The following is an 11,498-nucleotide window of genomic DNA, read 5'->3' on the forward strand; positions in this document are numbered from 1 at the left end:
CCATGAACTCTTTTAAAGACGGGCCAACTATAAATGGTGAATACACACACTGATAACGAGGTGAGACTTGCCACACACACACCACAACGGATGTAGGCTACTTATTACACAAATGTCACATATTTTGGACATTGCTGCCGGTAACCATCAGCTATTTCCTTTCAGACCATCAGTTCCTCCTGAGGTTAGACTTAAGAGATACCTTCGATGATGCTGATGATTCTAAAACCACCTGACAATCTAACTCTGGCTTACCGAGATCTGACATCTGGGAAGTTTAAAAGTTCCAGTAAGAGCCATTTAGGTTACGGAATGTACAAAAAAAAACAGAGTTATTTTTGGTCTGATGAGGATGCCTAGTAATTTCCCATTAGGTCAACTTTCTTCTCCTACCACAGGTATTTTCCCTGGGCAAGCCCCTGCAATGGGTGTGTACGCTAGCATAAGCACAGCTGCAACAAGTGTGTCCGTGTGTCTGTGTGTGTTTGTGTCTGTGTGTAAAAACATGGGTATCTTACAGGATGCATTACTCTGAACAATGTACGGTGCATATACATCCAGGGTAAGCGTGGCAATGAGCCATTTTGCAGCCAGGTTAGCTTCCCCCACTGTGGCAGCTGATAGTAGATGACAGTGTCAGAGAAGCAGCCCAGCCAGGCCACAGTGAAACCTCACATTAACCTCATTTATCCGTGTCATAGCTCTTCACCTGAACCCTGCCACACACTCACCCTCTGATCAACACACTGGCAAAAAAGCACAAGCTTAAAGTGTAGCCGACACAACCGCATACAGACGAACAACCGTAGCTAATTAAAGACACACACACACACACACACACACACACAGAAACACAAACATAGGCACTTTCAGAGTTGCACAAGTCCTATCTAAACAGCAATCTTATGCTGCAGATGAAATGCAAGATATACTGCAGTGTTTGTAGTGTACTTGTGGACATGGGCAGATCAACCTAACAGAGCAGAAGTAGTATATTGAATTTAGTGTTGTACCAGGCACAGCACTAGACAGAAATGAATTCCATTAGGTTATGTGCTGCCATATTTGTCTTGCACCGCTCTTTTGTCTCTACAATCAAAGTAGGAGTGATGCCGCCATCTTTGAACATGTCCCTGTAATTTATAGCTACAATTAAGTTGCCTTTCCGCGGCCAGCAACGTAAACAATCTAGTTACTCTGAACAGATAGCACTGTGCTGGACAAGCAATAGCAGCATGCCACTAGAGAAACTGTCAAAATACTGTATAATCTAATATCAAAGACTCCAGTCTAAGGGGGAAAATAGAGAGAGATATTCTCCAAAGGGGCCCCGATAGTGTACGTGATGATGGACTCATGAGGCTCATGTGCAGGCAGGGAACATCCTGGCTCACTATCGGTCTTATCTCTACAGCAGTGTATTAGCACACCTCCCTGACTGTTACAGCCAAATGTCCCTGTTCCAATGTCATGAGCTTACTACATAGCTAAGGGAAGGGATGGAAATAATAGCCGGTCAGTCAGTCGGTCAGTCAGTCAGTCAATCAGTCAGGCAGCCAGAAAGCTTGTCAGCTAGCTAGCCTGAGGCCAAGCATCCAGCTAAATGTCCAGCCAGATGAAGCTGATCCACAGCCAGGCAGCCAGTCAGTCATCCAGTAAAAAAGATGAACTGGCCAAGCCACAACTACCAGCCAGCCGGCCAGCCAGACAGACAGACAGAGACCGACAGAGAGAGCCAGCGACCCAGCCACGCATCCAGCAACTTACTCTATTCAAACCACACCACCGCTTGATTGGGGAGGGAATAGTTTCAGCCTTACAGGCACTGTTTTAAATATTCCCTGTGGTTTAGTTGCACAGGCCTGTCTCAACCTGTCATCCAGTGCCCACCCATGTATGCCCCTGACCATATGGTGACCCGTCCCGAGCCCTTTGTTTTCATTCACTGATGCATTGTCAGAAAGGCGCTGATGGCTAAGGATATGCTGGAGTTCAGCACATGCCACATCACACACCATCAATGTAATAAGATGTTCTGGGGTGTGATGAACTGACATGACCCAAAAATGCCATGTGCCGAGGCTTGACATCAGCATCCCAAGGAGTAAACAGTAGTAATGGAAAGCAAATTTGTGCCAAGAACAACATTGGTGAAGGGTGGGTTTTGGTATTCCAGGGATTGTTTCTATCACTGGCCATTTTCCTGTTATTGAATTCCTCTCTCTCAATGCATATCCTTCTGGCTTGAACTTAAGTTATTGTTGATACCCACACACCCACCTTGCAGCCGAGGGTCTAGAGGCTTTGCAACCCCCTGGGTAGATTTTTTGTTTGTTTGTTTTAAAGATACAAACTAGCCTATTGTACTGTGACTTCAATCTGAGCAAGAGAGAGAGAGACTGAGTTAAGTGTTTGTGGGTGGGTGGGAAGCCAGCCAGACAGGGACAGTGTCTTTGTTGCCAGTTTGACATTGTGTAAAGTAGCTAAAAGGTTTTCCTCAATATTAAATGCACATGTGCAGGACGTTTGGGCTACCAGAACACAAAAAAATGACGTGCAAGAAAGAGTGTTGTAATGTTCTTATTGTGGTGCCCCAGTTTTTTTTAAGAGTATTGTCAGAGCAATCCACTGTCTTCGGCTGCCAAGCCTATAATTTTCAAATCTCACAACTATACAATTTAGGTGCTTCACGAGAAATTGTACACTTGGGCTTCAGTACAGTATGTATGACCCCTAATACTGACATTCTTCTCTCATCTCTCCTCCACATCGCTATCTATGTGACTGTGTCCCAGGTTGTCAGCTTATCCCTGTCCCAGGCCTGGAGCTCTATGGGGAAGAGAAGAGCCTGCAGGAGCTGTCTGGCTGCCAGTCAGTGTCAACCTCCCTCTGTAATCCTCTACTGCCTCTGATAAGGATAAGGCAGAGAAGACTAGACTAGCAAAATAGAGAAGAGAAGAGAAGAGAAGAGAAGAGAAGAGAAGAGAAGAGAAGAGAAGAGAAGAGAAGAGAAGAGAAGAGAAGAGAAGAGAAGAGAAGAGGTCAACTGAAGGAAACAGCAGAGGAGGAAATGTCCATTACACAAGGAAACTGAAGTAGGCTGATGAGTAGAAATATTATTTAGAAAAGAAACTTGGAGAATAATAGTTTAAGCTGTAAAACACCCCATACCAACGCTTAAAACCCTTTCCTCGTCTCAGTCAGGCTTTACTTGGAATGTGATCAAATATGAATCAAAGCTGAAAGATCACAGGGGGAGCATGCTGAATTGACTATTGCATGATCATTTACATGAAGCATCACATTTGATGCATTAGGCACAGTATTTTTTTCTGGAGAGAGTTTAGGATCTGAAATGTTTTGATGAGTTACTTGGATTTCGACTTGACGCAGGAACTCGAATTTGCAGCCTGAAAGCTTGTTGTTTGCCCATATGAGCACTCTGTCATCGTTTAAACACCATACACTCTGGGGCTCAATCCAGTTTAGCCTTTTACAGCAACCTGCTTGGCGTATACACAACTGTATATCATGTCAGCTACACTGGCAGCCATTACAGAGCCAAAGCCAACACACGGCTGACTTAAGTCCTAAAGCCAGCTTCCCTTTTTCACATGGTTATTGAGCCATGCAGCGGCTTATCGACCCGACAGTGTAACACAAGTTTGTAGGATGGCTTTAGTCCTCCTTCTCTCTCTCTCTCTCCCCCTCTCTCATTCAGACACTGGGGCTACCCTGGTCATTCAGAAGATTGGTATTGATTAGACTGCCACTTTAAAATAAAGACGGTAAGTGCGGAAATAGAGGCCGCAAATTTGTGCATGCAGTGTAATGTTCTCACACGTATACAAATCAGGAGGAAATCCACAAATACAAGTACTAAACAAAGCAGCAACCCCCCTCTGAGTGTTATGACGGATGCTTTAATTGAATGATACAACTAATGGGACTTCCAGCAAGTACATTACAGAAGTTCAGTCATTAACAAGACCATTAACAAGGGGCCTTGTTGACCCTTACAATATATACAGGCTCATTTTCATGTTTTATAGGTGAATTGCAGACTTAAGTGTCCTATTCATCTCTAGTGAATTTCCACCTTCCACAGAGACCAAGAAGTACAAGGCACACACAGCAGCTCACGGTGGAATTTTCTCTCAAACAAAATACAAAAAAACTCCCATTGATCCCCTTTAGAAAGCCGTGTTCTGTGTGCGAGCGTTTCCTTTCTCTGGCGAGCATGCATGTGTACTATGTGCGTTCATGAATAGAGGAGGATGAAAGGAAAAGCTAAAAAAAAAGTTCCGAGCGCACTGCATGGTTCAACCAGACAGCTCAATCTCTTGATCTGCCCCCACCCCCACCCACTACGCTTTACTTTTTTCAAAATCATTTTCCTCACACGTTTTTGTCCCATACTACCTACTCTCGCTTCTTCTAGCTCATGCCTCTTGTGTAACCGGAGAAGACCAAGGATGAAGGATTAGCCCACATCAAAAGAAAGGGCTTGTGTGTGAAAGTAACATAAAACATGGAAACAATATCAGAAAGAGACGAGGTAAGGGAGGAGGAGGGAGGCACTGGAAAAGAATGTCTAATCAATATGCTGACCAGTTTTGCTGGAACACATATCTTTAAGATATGTGCTACTTGATGGTATGCATTGCTTTGGCTCTTGTCAGTGTGCAGCATCTCTGAAGACAGAGTGAGCTCAGCTAAATAAACTCCTATGTACGATGTTTACATTATTCTAACAAATGCCTGTGTTTTGTTACGGCTCCTTGCAGCGTTGCTTGTACACTGTGATGAGAGTTTACACTCTGATCTGTAGTGGCAAAAATGAGGGAGCTTATTTCTATATCATTTTAATGTTGCAGGTTATTATTTTAATGCAGCATGTTTGGCTGCCCTATTCTCTCTTGAAGAATAGGTATCTGGTCTGCCCCAGCACCACCTAAGGCAGGGTTTGTTTGTTTTAGTGAGCTCACAAGGAGACACCATGATCTGGCAGGGGTGATGCGAGGAAAGGCGTTCAAGAACATTTACTCACCCATGTAGACTCCAAACATCTCAGGGGATGTGAGCACATTCCATTTCAGATTTTGAAAGGTAGGTAAAGGGTGCTTACGTGCGTTTACACTCCACTAAAGCTCTGCTTGCAGTGTGTAACCTGTCAAAGATGTTCTGTGTGCAAAAGTTAAAGCGGAAAGATTGCTGTTCCAATTCATTTCTCCACAAATACACACACACACACACACACCTGTTTCATGTTGATTGATTTGCCCCTCCCTCCCACCTATCACTCACTCTGCCTCTATTTGCAGGTCTGAGTATAAAGCCATTTCTGTCACAAATTCATTTAACCCTGAAATGTCCGCCCAGTTATTACCTGCAAACCTCTCTCTGCCTCTCTAAACCACACACACTCACTAATGCACTGTTTTTCCCTTTTTCCTTACAAAGGCAGCAAATTCCAAAGACAAAGAAAAACACTTTAGTGTGATCTAGCAGATGTGTGTATTCATGTGTGTTTGAGTGTGTGGGTCGGTGTGCACATATGGCTCTGACAAATGAGCCAGGCTCAGTTAAATGGCTTGTGATTAGGACACATTGGCGTCTAATTGCCTCTCATTACCATTTGAAAGTGAGTGGCGGCTGAAATCAAAGGCTATGGTGGCAGTGGTAAAGTGCAGTGCGTGTGTGAGAGTGTGTGTGTGGTAGGTGGGTGGGTGGAACAGCATGCCTGATTCACAGCAGCATGACCGCACAATAGAGCACTATAGTTTGTTCGTCTCCTCTCACAAAGGCTGCATGTTCAACATGGAAATCAACTAAAAATATTGAACCTGCTACTCTCAGGGATCTTAAACCTTTGACGCCCCAATCTAACGCTCCTTTAACTAACACTCCTCAACTGGTACCCAACAACTGCTCCCTCTACTGTTCTCTGAATAAAGTTACTTTTTTTTTTTTACCTTTCACCTGAATTGTAAGGGATCCCCAACTTATTGTCCACCAATTACTACTGGCCGATTTTCAGTAAATAGATTGTTATTAATTCCAGCCAAATAAAACAACACAACAGTGTGTGAGACTGACACAATGTTCATCATGTCTGACACAATGTTCATCATGTCTGACACAATGTTCATCATGTCTGGAAGTTCATCCCATCAAATCTTCCCTTCATTTTAAAAACCCTACTGGACCCTTAGTTGATCCACTGTGTAAAAGTTGATCATCATTCTCCATCCTTTGTATTAACTTTTCTCCCCTGGTCATGTACGCTCCACCCTTCAGACAGTCTTCAGACATTAGCTGTCAACCTCCATCCTGAAAGCCCAGGTGCTAGAAATGGCTTAGTTGAACTTTTCTTTCATCGCAACCCTGAAATTCTTGTCTAAAATCCTGGAATGTACTGTTTCCACTCAGCTTAACTCACATCTGCGAGGCAATATCTGTCCAAGCACCAAAACTGCCCTATTCAAATTCGCAGTGCAGCTGACTTTGGCCTGTGTACCAGCCCCACTCTCCTCAGCCTGAATACAGCTTTTTAACAAGGTGTCTCTCATTAAATCCTCAAAAAATTATAATCCTCTATCGGCATGGCCAATTATGGACACCTTTGATTGTTCTTTACTGCAGAGCTGTTTCTCTCCATAAAGTTCAAGACCTTCCTGTGGTGTCCCACAGGGATTAACACTGGGTCCCCTTCACTCCCAATCATGAGACACCAAGGCATCTACTATTACAGAGCTGATCCTCAGCTACTCCTTCTTAACTCTGTACTTGTTTGCCTCTCTGACTCACTGCCTCAACAATACAAAGACTTGAACGAGACCAAACCAAACAGTTGCAAAACTGAAATTCTTAAAACTCCAGTCTAAAGTGTAATTTTACAAATACCATCATCTTAAAGCAGATATCAGTGGAATGTTTTTGTTAATATAAGTCCTAAATAGTCCTATTTTCCGTCAGCAATCACTTACATGAAGTATTTCAGCCTAAACACGAGTCTCTCCGTCACTCTGCTCTGCTGTAACCCGAGGAGAAAATTTTCCTTGTGGGATACAAGTGTTATCCAATGAGGAGAGAGAACGGCATGAAGGGCTGTGTGTGCAGCCAAGGGATGCGCGTGAATGTGGTGACGTAGCACGAGGACCAATTGATGCCTGACAAGGGCGGGGGCTGCTAACTCATGGTGCGTTCAAAGAAACTCGTACTTTGTGTTTTTCCTTCCTGTGAAGTCATACCAGTTCGATCTGGTACGAGTTCACGGGTCGGAAGTTACGAGTGGCCGTTATAGGGAACTTTCACAGACAACAGGATGGTAAAAACACGAGCTACGGGTTACCTGGAACGCTACCAAGTCGTAGTTGTGACTTGAAGCTGTAACTTACGGTTTCAAAAGCCTGCCTTGAACGCAGCATTAGCCGAAACGGCCGTGAAGCTGATATCTGCTTTAATATCTCTATTGATCACAGTTCCCTTTCTGCTCAAAATGAAATGAAATTCTTGTCAGCAGCAGAAATTCATTCATCTGAAAAAAAAAATCCAGTCTCTTATCTCCATCTGCTTTTTAGAACTTCCCTGCTCACAGTATTACTCACACCTGAGGATATAAAAACATCATCCTGATTCACTATTTATCTATTTCTTCTTTACCTTTAAAAAGACTGCACTGACTTGTCCCGCTCCCTGCTGTTATTGATTTATGCTGTGTAATACTACACTACATATTCCTCACCATGGTTGCCTTAGTCCTTGCAGGTACTGAAGAAAAGGGACACTTCAGATATAGCACAATTGTTCGTGTTGCTGCATCTGCACCTTAAATGTGACAGGTCATCATGTCCCTGTGCAAATTAAATTATTCACAGAAATATTCATATTTGTCCTTGCTCAAAAGAAAAAAAAATACTATTTATATGTGGGGAATCTCTATGAAAAATCACTGTCAGAAGAGCTGATTTATGACCACCACATAACATCACATTGGACTTCTTTTGATATAACTCAGATCCTTTCAGCAATACAAGTAGGGAGTGCAAATGAAACTCTGAAAAATAGATCTATTTAAATTAAAATTCTTCAGTTATGTTGTGGTAATGTAACTTGTATTTCATCACCATCTTTCCCTATCACATTAGTAGTGAAAAAAAAACATCCAAAGATGTGCACAAATAACAAAAGCCAAACTACACTAGCATCATAATCCAAGCATTTACACAAAATATTTACTTATCTAATAAATTACCATAGACAATAGTGTTTACAGGAGAAAAACGAATTGAATTCATCCATGACTCACAACAAGAGAGACTGACAACAGAGATTTCAAGATTAGTAGCCTACCCATTTCTGTTACAGTGACACTGAACCATGAAACCGGTGTTGATGCCATGCAAGGCAGTTTTTAATTGTCATGTGTGGACTATATTTAAAAAAAAAAAAGTGGTGAAATAGTCTTCATTTAAACACTCCAGCTGTTTCCTGACACACAATGTGACAAGCAGGTGAACCACAAAGCACCCACAAACAAACACCAACATAGTTGAATTTACATGTCCATCAGCAATTGGTGTGAGCACTTCCATCACTTATTTGCACTATATAAATCTAATATGTATTTTGCTAAGTAAACTAGTGTGAGTAGGATTTATGTGTTTGTATTCTGCAAATACTAGATAGATGGTTTTATTAGGTATTTAGATATTTCATGTAAGCTACAAACTTTTATGAAGCAGGTCCATTTGGGATGACAAGCAAACACAAAAATGACCAGTTTTATTTGAAACCTTCCTTTACTCTGTTGTTGTAAACATTTATATTGCCTGTTACACATAGTCAGTGTTATTTTATATTCCTTTTAATCCTGTGCTCAGATGTATTACTGGCCAACTATATGGTTGTCATATTGTGAGTAAAGCATGATGGCGTATTTGTAAGTGGATGACTACCTAGTTCATTCATTGCCTCACCAAGGGCTTGGGGGAAAAAAAGACAAGGGATATATCCAACAAGTAAAACTGACTGACAGGTTTTGTTCAAAGAGCAAAATATAAATGCACAGTCACCAACATAAAAGAGAAGCCTTTGTGGTGAATTACAACTTTTTTTTAATCTCAGTCACTTTGTACACGTATCTATCCACCAGGCCTTTTTCTTTTTTTTAAGATGCCATTTTCAATTCATCATAATGTGGGTGAAGCATAAGGCTACCACTTGGGACGCATAGCCTACTCTGAGTGCAACTCCGAGGTGTAAACAGAGTAAAAATAGCCTGCTATCACAGGCTTCCCTACAGTCCCGTTATATAATGGTCCAGGCTCGGATGAATGACATCACGGGTAGTCCAGCAATCACAAACCCTATGTCCTTTACAACCAGCTGACAGTGTAAAACACTGAAGTAACGTGTTACATACGCAAAAAATAAAACAGTCGAGAACATGTCAAACAGGAGGAACTGCGTTTTCGCAAACACCGGACAAATGATGTGCACTGTGGTTAGTTGTTCTCCGTCTCTTTTTCGTGTAGAGAAAACACTTCCGCGATGGTGAAACGAAGATAAAAATGTAATGCCTGCTTTTGACAGTCCTTGTCAGTGGGAAAAGAGTTCATAAGAAGACACATACGACATGAGGCAACGCTATTTAGAAATGTTTGTCAGTTTTTATCGCTGAGAAATAGTCTGCAAAAGAGCGAAATGACTGAGCCGAGGTCGAGTGGCGCAGTTAGTGGAAGTACAGCGCCTGCCCGACACCAGCTCGCCCGGCGGACGCGCTCCTCGCTCGGTCACAATCCGACCAAACCCCCGCTCTCTTTCGCTCCACTTAAACACTACTTTGCATTTGCGTTTCGAAATGACAAGAGTATATAGCCAGACCCCACACGCCCCTCTACTGTTTGGTCACTTAAAAAAATAGGTCAGAAGACGAAGTAAACATTTTCCAAGGCTTTGAAGTAAACCAGAGCGTCAGCGCCACCCTGCCCAGTTCTTCCAGCCATTTTCTCTCCACAGCTCCAAAAGAGGGAAAAAGTGTCACGGAGAAAGCGCTGTCAGGCTGCCGAAATGAGCTCTCAATGAATAGTTTAGTGTGACTTACTGTTGGGTGTAACGGGCTGCTGAGTTTGTGTCTCTCCTTGTTGCCAGGGCTCCCCTGCTCTGCTGTGACGGCGCTGACGGTGGAAAGCGTCTCCCCTCCTAATGATGTCTGCAGCGCACAGCTAATAGCTCTCTCTCTCTCTCTCTGCCCCCACCTTCAGAGAGAGAGAGGGAGAGAGAGAGAGAGAGAGAGAGAGAGAGAGAGAGAGAGAGAGAGAGAGAGAGAGAGAGAGAGAGGGTTCAGAAATGGAGCAGTTTGTAAGCTTCTCATGCAAAAATGTGAAAGGGCTTGGGGAAGAGCAAACAGGCCCATGTGAGAAAATATAAATGGTTTTGAGGTCCACTCATATTTTACTTGAGTTTGCATTGTGTGCTCCTCCTACACTAGCCTACATATGACAGCTAGAGCCACTGGCCCCTTATAAAAAGTGATTCATTGCCATAGAAGTCACAGAATTAGCTTCACATCCAAAATCTACAACATTAAATAGTGTCTGTTGCATTAGTGATGTGTTAATGCAATTAAATTAAATGATATAATACTGCAACAGACACTGGAGCCAATTTGAAACACAACATAGTTCTTTTTGACAGGTTTACATTCCTGCTTTTAATGAAGTTATGTTTTGAACGCAGGCCTGTAATTGAATGTTTTTATAGTCTAATATTGCACATTTTTAAAAGTAAGCACAAAAATCATAAAACGTAAGTAACTAAATATTGTAAGAACATCATTTAACAACATTAAAAAGAAAGAAAGAAAGAATATTTGAGATGTAGTTGAAAATGTATCTCTAATTCTTGAAACACTGCTGTCTATTGTTAACAACATGAGCGCCGACCCATATGATATCACATGCTTGTAATACCGTGTCATGTTTACATCCGATGGCACATTAAACCTTTGACTTTTCTCAAACTGCTGTTGTCAACAGGCCAGAAGGTCGTGGCAGGCTTCTGAAGTGCAAGAGCTTGGGATCTTAGAGAGAATCAGTTAAGCTGAAGGCAACGACTGATAGTCAGCTGACAGTGACAAGGTGGAAAATATCAGTTGCAACTGATTTCACATGCATAAACAACCATAAACATAGACACAGTCAGGGAGGAGTACAACTAGAAAACATGTTAATGAAATACATGTAGGCTACTCACAACATGATTCACTTATTGCTAATTCAGTTTAAGATAAGATGAATTAGATTAGGTCTATGTGACTCATCGTTGACCATTTCAGAAAAACTGAGGTTCAAACTGTTTCCATGTTGTCACATTATCTACTGAAAAGAAAAAAGAAAAAACATGATCAAATCAACCACAAAACTCAGATATTATTGCTGACAGTGTTCAACTAAACTGATATATAGTCAGCATTAAAGAAGTGTGTAAATACA

The 11,498-nt window shown here is 42.1% G+C and overlaps 1 protein-coding gene across 4 annotated transcripts in view; it reads right to left on the minus strand.

Annotated features, from left to right (window-relative positions):
• atxn1a (ataxin 1a) overlaps positions 1-10,211 on the minus strand; it is a 98,600-nt gene extending 88,389 nt beyond the window's left edge. For 3 of the 4 annotated variants that reach the window (XM_083982549.1, XM_083982546.1, XM_083982547.1), the window contains exon 1: positions 10,109-10,211. The gene's annotated coding sequence lies outside the window, so the exon portion shown is untranslated. The remainder of the gene's footprint in view (positions 1-10,108) is intronic. The other variant, XM_083982548.1, reaches the window with a different exon arrangement.
• Positions 10,212-11,498: the final 1,287 nt, after the last annotated feature.

Source organism: Trachurus trachurus (genome assembly GCF_905171665.1).
Source record: "Trachurus trachurus genome assembly, chromosome: 11".
In the NCBI taxonomy this organism is placed as follows: Eukaryota; Metazoa; Chordata; class Actinopteri; order Carangiformes; family Carangidae; genus Trachurus; species Trachurus trachurus.